The sequence below is a fragment of the Littorina saxatilis genome, linkage group LG16 (genome assembly GCF_037325665.1).
Source record: "Littorina saxatilis isolate snail1 linkage group LG16, US_GU_Lsax_2.0, whole genome shotgun sequence".
NCBI classification, from domain to species: Eukaryota; Metazoa; Mollusca; class Gastropoda; order Littorinimorpha; family Littorinidae; genus Littorina; species Littorina saxatilis.
In genome coordinates this window covers 20,277,591-20,288,311 of record NC_090260.1, presented here as the reverse complement: position 1 = coordinate 20,288,311, position 10,721 = coordinate 20,277,591, and the positions used below count along the sequence as shown (strand labels likewise).

At 40.1% G+C, this 10,721-nt stretch overlaps 1 long non-coding RNA gene across 1 annotated transcript; it reads right to left on the bottom strand.

Annotated features, from left to right (window-relative positions):
* Positions 1–3,805: 3,805 nt before the first annotated feature.
* On the bottom strand, positions 3,806–5,447 carry LOC138950582 (uncharacterized). The gene is made up of 3 exons (XR_011450741.1): positions 5,357–5,447; positions 4,655–4,760; positions 3,806–4,265 (listed from the first exon to the last, which is right to left on the bottom strand). It is a non-coding gene; the product is annotated as an uncharacterized lncRNA (long non-coding RNA).
* Between the last annotated feature and the right edge of the window lie 5,274 nt (positions 5,448–10,721).

The window sequence follows — 10,721 nt, the reverse complement described above, 5'->3', positions numbered from 1 at the left end:
AAGGCTGCAAGGTATCGAAGATTAATATGTGAGTATTAGAATAGTAATTCAAAAAGGTAGTTCTGGGGAAATTTGTGAAACATTTAGACCTATCTGCAGATTTTTCACGGACTTCGGCAGAAAATCGAACGCCACCGTTCACAAGTACACAACAAGACCGAAGTAACCTATTGTACATAAAGCCTAGGAAATGTTGCTTCAGAATATCTATAAATCTATGATAGATAGTGTGATCTGCCTCAAGTATGCCTTCACGAGGCAATTCTTAAGCGATATCTCGCCTCTGCTTCCGCGTGCGGGGGACAGAAGTAGATGTACCGCCTGCAGGGGACAGAGCTAAGTGTACTGCGATCCAGGGCGTGCTATTTGGCTTGCTGTGTCGTAGGCTACCAGATTTACACGAGTTGCTTTTTTAAATATTCAAATGCGAGCGAAAGCGACATTTTCAATATTTGAAAAAGCAACGAGTGTAAATCTGGTACGACACAGCAATCCATGTAGTATTCTGTTTTTCCTACATACTTTTCTTGCGTATCTTTTGCTCCAAAACTTCCGGAGTCGACGCGTTCAAATTGAAGACGCTTCGTATGGAACCTTGGTCTCTTCCAAAGCCTCGAGCAATCTTTGACATCAAAGTAAAGAGACGTCACTGTAGAAAGTATAGCGTGACGTGTTAGAACTTAAAATTCTTCCAAGGGAAACAGCAAGCACAAAAGTGTTTTCAGATTAACGTTTGTCTCGGCGACTTTGGCATCATGAGCAGTGGATAATCAGGTCCCTGCCATATTAGTTTGACACGACCTCATTTACAAGATATAAACCACCTGTGAATTGGACAATATTGTTATCTCATGGATGGTCTCTCACATATGTAGAATAAAAAATATAATGGTGATAATGAGAAATGAAAACATTTTCTGTTCTGTGTTCTTAGGAAAAGAGCCTTTGTATTTGCTAACAGTGAACATCTGTATTATAACTTTGCTATTAGAATATACGTTTTCTGACAATAGTGCAGAAGGGGTCTATGTTGACCAAAAGTGGGTCTATTTCCTGTAGGTGCACCTGGATGTTTTTTCCTGTGGAAAACAGATCACACTCAATCTTGTGTCCTTTGCGAGACTGCCGTCAACAGCCGAGTGCAGTTTCATTTTGATAAGACTTATGGACTGCTACACCACTTTGAGCAAATGCATGCTTTAATTCACTATGCAGCAGGAGTTAGAACATAACATGTGTTTACAGCTGACGGCACAGCGACACTACAGCGTGCTGGTCAAGTGATCACATCATCAAGCTGTCACAGCAGAGTCGTTATAAGGGTTCGTTAGTTGTGACTAAAGTGAACGTGCTATTTGTTTTGCACTTTGGGATGGATGTTTGTGTCTGAACGTTTCTAGATCAACAAACGTTGGATACAAATTTTATTTGTAAGGGTGTATATCAAAGAGTCACATGACCTCCAACGTGACTCGAGAAAACTTACAGGAAATTTCATCCGGGTGTATTCCCTCAATACAGGAAAAACGCCAACAGGAAGTGCACCTACGGGAAATGCACCCGCTTTTGGTCGACATGGACCACTTCGACGTCAATAGCGTATGAACTACATGTATGTTTTTAATTACTTTTTATGTTAATTGTGAGAATATCGTGATCTATGGATAAGATTTAAGTGTATGCAACAATTCATGAAATGTGTTTATAATCTGTTGGATGTCTTTTAGACATCACGTGTACGTTCATGCTGATTGTCGTTCTTATTTTACTGGTTCTCTACCCTTGCTTTTACAGCGCTTCTATTCTTACTTGTAGGCAATCTATATTTTGATGATAAGTTTTTGACTGTTCTTTTTCGTGTCATTGCTCAAATTTTAAAATTATTCAGTACCATTTTGTCAACAATTATTGCTTCACTGCTTGTGCCCTGTTTTTGTGTGTGAAGTAAAGTAAAGTATTGTCGTGAGTAATATGCAAATAATGTTGATCATGTGTTGCCAGGATGTTTTTCTCTGCATCTCTGTTTTATGTCTCGAACTTATTTGACACTATATGCAGATATGCTGAATGTTGATGCACTTGCAGTTTTTGTTCATTTCATTTGCTTGTTGTACTTCTTGATGCTTGTATCGATGTTGAGTCGGAGGATGATAGTGGGGCTCCTATGTTGCAAAATCATTCAAATCATGCAACAAACACCAAATTAAGCAAATATGAAGAGTTTTATGTGCTTAACAAAACCTGATACAGAGCCATCGCGAAAAATAAAAAATGGGTAGTTTTTAAAAGAAAAATCAAAATGGCCGCCAGTGTAAACGGTTGGGTATGTTAGGCATATTTCACTTCATGTGATTAACAGCAAATTTGGCGTAAATGGACATTTGCTTTTGCTTAACAAAACCTGATACAGAGCCACCGTGAAAAAATTAAGAAATCAGTAGTTTTTTTTACAATTTTCAAAATGGCCGCCAATAAAAGGGTATTTAGGCATTTTTGATGCTACAAGACATTCTCTTGCAATAGAAACTAACACAAACACATTTTTAAACAAAACAATACATGTAATGTTGGTGCAGAGAATGATTGGACGGTGTGGGTGGCAGGGTTGAAGAATTTGTGGATTACCTAAACTGTGCAAAAATAAATATATTGCACCAATTTTCATACCAAAACGAAAACATTCATTCCTGTGCTGTTATATTCAATGTATGCTATTGAGGGCACTCAACTTGGCTAACTGGAACACTTTTAAGATAAAAGGTGGCCTTTACATGGGTTATTTGACCGCCGCCCAAATAAGGGTACCCCCAAAATAAAACTGATAAAAATGTAATGTATCAACTCAAAAGTCGACTAAAATTCATAATCGCTGTATTTCGAAAACGTTGTTTGTTCTCATGTGTTTACACAACTAGCACATTCCGGCAAGTGTCTATACTCAAAAGAAACTTTGGCAGTACTTGAAACAACCATCTGTCATATATACATGCGAAGTCAAAAATATGTGGGATGTAAGTCAACAAACCTGTGGCAGTTTTTAAAATATTATTTCGTGAAGATTTGAAAGTGTACTCAAACGGTTGAACTACGCCTCGTGCGTAGACACACATTCCTGAAAGTTTCAACGCAACCCACTTGGTCATTGCTAAAATACATGGATTTTAGTTGACTTGGGTATCCCTCAAATTTGACACATAAACATCTCATCCGTGAGATCGACACATACATCAGTAGGTACAATGGCACAACACTAGAAATATGCAAGATGGCGAAATAAAACAACCTGTTCTGGATGGATAATCAAGTTGACTTTCTCTTCGTATACAACAGTGACCCAGTTGTGCCTCAGGAATTGTCGTCGGCTTTTTAAAAGGTACCCGAAGTTTTTGTCACATCTCTTTGTCACGTCAAGGGTATCCTTATTTTGACGGCGTAAATGATGATGTTAAAAAAAAATGTGCCAGATAGCGAAGATGCGAGCCTTTAATGGCATAGACAGTTTGAATAAAATGACACAGGAATAAAAGTTTGAGTTGGGGTATGAAAATGGGTGCAATAATATTTTTGCACAGTTTAGATGCTGACAGTTTTCACAGGCATGCAAGCACATTTGCAGAGAGCTGTGCTCTGCGGTCCTTCTTAGCAGCATTTGCAGCGTTTTGTTGTACAGCTCTTCTTGCAGGCACACCTCATGAGTTCTCGGCACACGCTGGATACCTCTTGAAAGCTCGTCCAGAATGACTCCCACTTTCCAGCCTTGAACTGCCAGCCCACAGAGTTTGGAAATCTAATAGGTAGATGGCTCTTCTCAATCTCATGTCCTGCAGCAGCACCTCACTTGTAAGGGGATTATGGTCAATTTGGCAGCTCTTTTTACTGAAGAGGTACCGTCTAGCACTGTTTACACCCAGTACGTTGCTGGTTTTGTCCTACAAATGTACACCAAAAAGCTCTTGTGCTGCCCTGTCAGTGGTACTCAGCTTACAAAGAGGAGCAGACAACCTGAAGAAAGTTTGAGTGACGTCTTCAAATGCTTGCCATACTTCCCAAGCCTTCTGATTCCCCAATACCATTGAAGAACGACATAGTGTCACAGCCTGTAAGGCTATGCAAAATGGGCAGACAGGGTGACTTCTCTTGGCCAATGGCTTTGGCAATGTAGCGATACACTTCACGAGCAGAAAAAAACGCAACACAGCTGGAATGAGAAGCAGACTGTCTGGCCTCCTCTACATCCATGGTGCAGGAAATCAGCCTGTGGTACCCTTCACACAAAAGATGAAAAGTGACATTTTTATTTGAATGTATTTGAATAATGTTTACTATCTCAGAGAGTCGGTCAAAGCCGGGTTAGCAAGTCTTCACACAACAGACCAAAATGAAAGAAAATTGTATTTCATGAATTCGTATAATTCTTACTGTTTCAGGTTAAAAAACAAACAAACACAGTTTCCAGTGACCCAACTGATTCTGGAATCTTTCTGACCGCTACATTTATTCGCTTCAAACAGTCGCTAACAGAATGTTGACCATAGTGAGGGTTCGTACGTTAAACCCATCAAATTCACAGAGGTCGCTTACAAATGATGTGCAAACATGTTCCAATTAATACAAATAAAAAAATCTTACTGTTAAGATGTATTAGGTAACAAACCTTGATACAGTAGTACTAGTGAAATCGGCTCCCTTCTGTGGCACCGGAATAAATGCAGAACACTTGTTCCCAGGAACCGGCATGTGGTGTAACTCTTGTATATATCCTGTAAAAATAAAATTCACACCAATGCACGGTCAACTTAAAATAAGCAAAAGGATGAGAAACAAGCAACAAACCAAAATTGTAAAACTCAAAGAGCGGTACCTCTTCATTTTTCAAAACCACTTATCTCATTTGATTAGCATACACTGTATGCTTTTGTCTGTTACCTACCGTCTTTGAAAGTTTGATCACAACACTGTAAAGACATGGGGAGTGGAGTGTTTTTATCTCCAGCTGGTCATCCTACTATCTGGCCTACCCTCACTCAGTTTTTGACTCTACCCCTCCCCACCTTATGGAAGTCCTTAACGTAGGCAGGACTAATCATTTATCATACCATGAACAATCTCTTTCTCCTCGCCTTTTATTCAAAGTTCGTTTAATCTGTTTAAAATCACCAGCGTGGCGATCATGATTTCCTTACTTGTAATCAACAGATAGATCTAGATCTATCAGCATCACAATCCAGCTTGATGAGCTATTGCAAGATTACTCTGCATTTCAGCGCTTCACCCGATGAATAACAGACCCCAGGGGAGAATTAAACAGTAAAATGATGTGACATTGGTGGATGGATGCGTATTCTTGAAAACTTACCTTCAGAAACGTTGTTTTCGCTCAAATCAAAACACGCAATGTTGCGGAGGCCGCCATCTTGAATTTTCATGCTGCGGATATATAAAATTCTAAAAACGATCAAATTAAATACCAGAACACAAAAATACCCATAAGTGTATTTATGTCATGCATGTGTTATCAGCAGACAACTTCTGGTGCATGGTAAACCATTGAATTTTACATTTGCTGAGTTGGGAATATTTACTGCTGAGCGCTTTTGGTACGAATTTCGTCTGCTGTAAATGCAGCCTTTTATTCCCTATCAAAGACAAAAAAAACGATTTCTGAAGTGGCTCTGTATCTGAAATCCCTTAAATAATTATAAGGAACAATACCACAAAGTATGATGTTTGTTGCAAGATGTGAATGATTTATGAGTGCGTCTGCAACATACGAGCCCCACTATGAAGAACAATTTCGCCCACTGCACTGGGCATCTATGATGGGCCATGAAAAGGTGGTGTCTTTACTTCTTGGGGCTGGTGCTGATGTTGGTGCAGAGGCGAAAGACAAATCTTGCTCACTGCACTGTGCATGTATTATGGGCCATGACAAGGTGGTGTCTGTACTTCTTAAAGCTGGTGCTAATGTTGAAGCAGAGGATGAAGAAAACTTTTGCCCACTGCACGTGGCATGTATGATGGGCCATGACATGGCAGTATTTGTTATTCTTAAACATTTGTGAAAATACTGATTGATGCTGGTTCCAATGTAAAAGCAGAAACAAAAGACCTAGTTGAGGAATGGTCGATCATGGCCGAGGCTTCATTATATATTTTTCTTATCATATCGTTTAAATGCCACACGGACGATTAAGTACCACTGCTGTGTACTTACTTAAATGCTGCTTCTACAGAAAAATACAAGTATTTGATATTGATGGTATATTTTTGTACCGCTTCTCATTATGTTTATCTTCATGTTCACAGGTGATATAAAATGATTGTTAATTTTCATGCATTATTGATACACACATTATGCTTCGATAAGGTTTGCATTGTCTTTGCAGTTTTGTTTTGTTTTGTTTGATTGCTAACCCCCCGCGGGTTAGGGGGAAGAATTTACCCGATGCTCCCCAGCATGTCGTAACAGGGCTGGGTGGCCGAGTGGTAACGCACTTGCGCTCGGAAGCGAGAGGTTGCGAGTTCGATCCTGGGTCAGGGCGTTAGCAATTTTCTCCCCCCTTTCCTAACCTAGGTGGTGGGTTCAAGTGCTAGTCTTTCGGATGAGACGAAAAACCGAGGTCCCTTCGTGTACACTACATTGGGGTGTGCACGTTAATGATCCCACGATTGACAAAAGGGTCTTTCCTGGCAAAATTGTATAGGCATAGATAAAAATGTCCACCAAAATACCCGTGTGACTTGGAATAATAGGCCGTGAAAAGTAGGATATGCGCCGAAATGGCTGCGATCTGCTGGCCGATGTGAATGCGTGATGTATTGTGTAAAAAAAATTCCATCTCACACGGCATAAATAAATCCCTGCGCCTTGAATATGTGCGCGATATAAATTGCATAAAATAAAATTGAAAAAAATAAATAAATCCCTGCGCTTAGAACTGTACTCACGGAATACGCGCGATATAAGCCTCATATTGATATTGATTGATTGACTAACGGATTCTGTTTCTCCTTTTACCCTTGTTAAGTGTTTCCTGTATAGAATATAGTCAATTTTTGTACAGATTTTAGTCAAGCAGTATGTAAAATTAGCAACGACATACTGACTGCACTCGACAACAACGACGTCTGCCTTCTCTCTCTGCTGGACCTGAGCGCGGCATTTGACACTATTGATCATGCCGTGCTCTTGTCCCGCCTTCAAAACTCTTTTGGCATTTCTCAGTCTGTCCTTTCTTGGTTTCAGTCCTATCTCACCGATCGCTACCAGTCTGTCTCTGTGAACGGCCTATCTTCCTCTGCTTCTCCTCTACAGTACGGTGTGCCCCAGGGCTCCGTCCTGGGGCCTATTTTGTTCGTCCTTTACACCCAACCCATCCCTTCAATTGCCGCTCACCACTTTCTCTCTCACCACAGCTTCTCCGACGACAACCAACTCTATCTCTCTGGACCTATCTCTGACCTCCCTCGCCTCATTGCCTCCACCCAGTCTTGTATCACCGACCTCAAGGCGTGGATGGACCTGAATAAGCTGAAGCTTAATGAGGAGAAAACCGAAATGATTCTTGTCTCTCCTAAAAAACATCTCAATCATCCTTCTCTTCCCTCGTCTGTCGATCTCAATGGTTCTTCTATTGCTCTTTCTCCTGCTGTCCGCAACCTAGGTGTCACTCTTGACCAGTCCCTGTCCTTCCATCAGCATGTTGCCAATGTCTGTCGCACTTGCTTCTTTGAAATCCGCCGCATCTCCTCCATCCGTCATCTCCTCACTGAGGATGCCACTAAAACTCTGCTCTGCGCCTTTGTCCTATCCCGACTCGATTATTGCAATTCCATTCTATCTGGCTCTCCCAACTACATCATCGAAAAGCTTCAGCGTGTTCAGAATCATGCCGCCCGCCTCATCTTTCGTTCTTCCAAGCATGACCACATCACCCCTCTTCTTCAAACCCTACACTGGCTGCCTGTTCAACAGAGGATTCAGTTCAAGATCTCCACACTCTGCTTCAGAAACTTTGATCTATCGTCCCCTAGCTATCTTTCTGACCTTCTTGATGTCTACTCCCCCTCTCGCTCCCTAAGATCCTCCGCAGACACCCGCCTTTTTAGGATACCATCAGCACGCACCAAAACATACGGCCAGCGCACCTTCTCCTACCAGGCCCCATCCATCTGGAACCAACTCCCGCATTCACTCAGGCACTCCACATCTATGCAATCATTCAAAACCTCACTCAAAACACACCTCTTCCCTCACTAGTCCGTTAATGACCACACATCACCCTCTCCTGCTGGTCCTTGATCTGTCTCTTTCTTTCTCCTTCTTCTTCCCTTTCCAGCTCTATTCTTCTTCTCTCAACAAACTTTATGTATCCAATACTTTATTTATTTATTTACGACTGTTTTTCCGTCTAGAATGCATGTGCCTGTAGTTGGTATGAGTGTGCGTCGCGTTCTCGCTGTGCGCCTGTCTGTGAGTGTATGAGTCCTTGTCGAATTGTGTTTCGTATAATGTTCACTATGTATTTTATATTTTGTAAGCGCCTAGGGCTATATTTAGATTAGGCGCACAAATGTTCATAATAATAATAATAATAATAATGTAGTCAATTGTTGTAAAGATTTTAGTCAAGCAGTACTGGAAACTTGCATTCTCCTAGTAAGGTCATATATTGTACTACGTTGCAAGCCCCTGGAGCAAATTTTTGATTAGTGCTTTTGTGAACAAGAAACAATTGACAAGTGGCTTTATCCCATCTCCCCCCTTTCCCCGTCGCGATATAACCTTAAATGGTTGAAAACGACGTTAAACACCAAATAAAGAAAGAAAGAAAGTTTGATTGCTTTGTTTCAGCGTTTGTTCTAAACGTTACTGCAATTTGTAGTTTTTGATTACAGTATCACTTCTTGAGCTGACAGGGACACAATATGTCGCGAAGCTACTATCATGTCAAAGAAAGAAGAAAGAAAAAAAGATTTGAGTGTCAAACCTATTTTTAGGCAAGATAAAGTAAGTATTTGTGGGTATTTGTGACCCTCCACCACGAAATGAGTCGCATGTCACCTCGCGCGGTTCTGCGCTAGGCTTAATATAAGTCCGGGGAGTGTCTGGTAACAGTGTGATGGTCACCTTAGTCACAGGCCTATAACTTAAACAGTTTTCGCTCTTTTCTAAAACGGGTTTCACCGCTGGATAGAGCATAAAAAAACTCTTTAGGATAATGTAAAAATATGAAAATCATGCCAAGGTGACATGTTACTCAATCCGTGGTGGAGGGTCACATTTAGTTAAAGTTGGGGCAGGACTGTCACGCCCTCATTTTTAGATCAAATTGATTGAAATTTTAGTCAAGCAATCTTCGACAAAACCCAGACTATGGGATTGCATTTCAGTGTGCAAGCTTAACAATTATTTAATGAATTTGGTCATCAAATATCAAAACATTCTAATTGAAATTGAAATGTTAGTTATCGATCCAAAAATTAAATTATCTTATTCTTCTTTTTATTTACAATATCACTATTATTACTGAATTGCACATGCTTGTTATGGTATATCCTTCGGATGTTACATGGAATAGTTATCTTGTGTTTTATGACTGTTGTGATTTTATAATGGTCCGATTTCTCGAATTAACCCTTCTACACTGTGACAATATAAATATATTTATTGGTTTGTAATATGACGTTGATTGTATGTGTGTGTGCGTGTGATAGTTTGTGACAAAACAACACTGTTAATGTGAATTTCTGACTTATATTCTATGAAGTTGTTCCACTAAATATAACGCTGATTAGCATTTCCAGTGTCAGTCTGCTTTTATTTGTCAGCTCCTTCCCATGTCTGTGACTTTGGCTCTCTTTTTGCACTGTTTTAACCTTCGCCCGACCGGGTTATCGACTACACACGGAAGACGTGCGGACCCATGCTTCTCAAAGAAGGACAAATATGCATACCCTTCCGTAGACCCATGCTTTCCAAAGAAGCAACAAGTCGCGTAAGGCGAAAATACAATATTTAGTCAAGTAGCTGCCATTTTTCAGCAAGACCGTATACTCGTAGCATCGTCAGTCCACCGCTCATGGCAAAGGCAGTGAAATTGACAAGAAGAGCGGGGTAGTAGTTGCGCTAAGAAGGATAGCACGCTTTTCTGTACCTCTCTTTGTTTTAACTTTCTGAGCGTGTTTTTAATCCAAACATATCATATCTATATGTTTTTGGAATCAGGAACCGACAAGGAATAAGATGAAAGTGTTTTTAAATTGATTTGGACAATTTAATTTTGATAATAATTTTTATATATTTAATTTTCAGAGCTTGTTTGTAATCCGAATATAACATATTTATATGTTTTTAGAATCAGCAAATGATGGAGAATAAGATAAACGTAAATTTGGATCGTTTTATAAATTTTTATTTTTTTTTTACAATTTTCAGATTTTTAATGACCAAAGTCATTAATTAATTTTTAAGCCACCAAGCTGAAATGCAATACCGAACCCCGGGCTTCGTCGAAGATTACTTGACCAAAATTTCAACCAATTTGGTTGAAAAATGAGGGCGTGACAGTGCCGCCTCAACTTTCACGAAAAGCCGGATATGACGTCATCAAAGACATTTATCAAAAAAATGAAAAAAAAGTTCGGGGATTTCATACCCAGGAACTCTCATGTCAAATTTCATAAAGATCGGTCCAGTAGTTTAGTCTGAATCGCTCTAC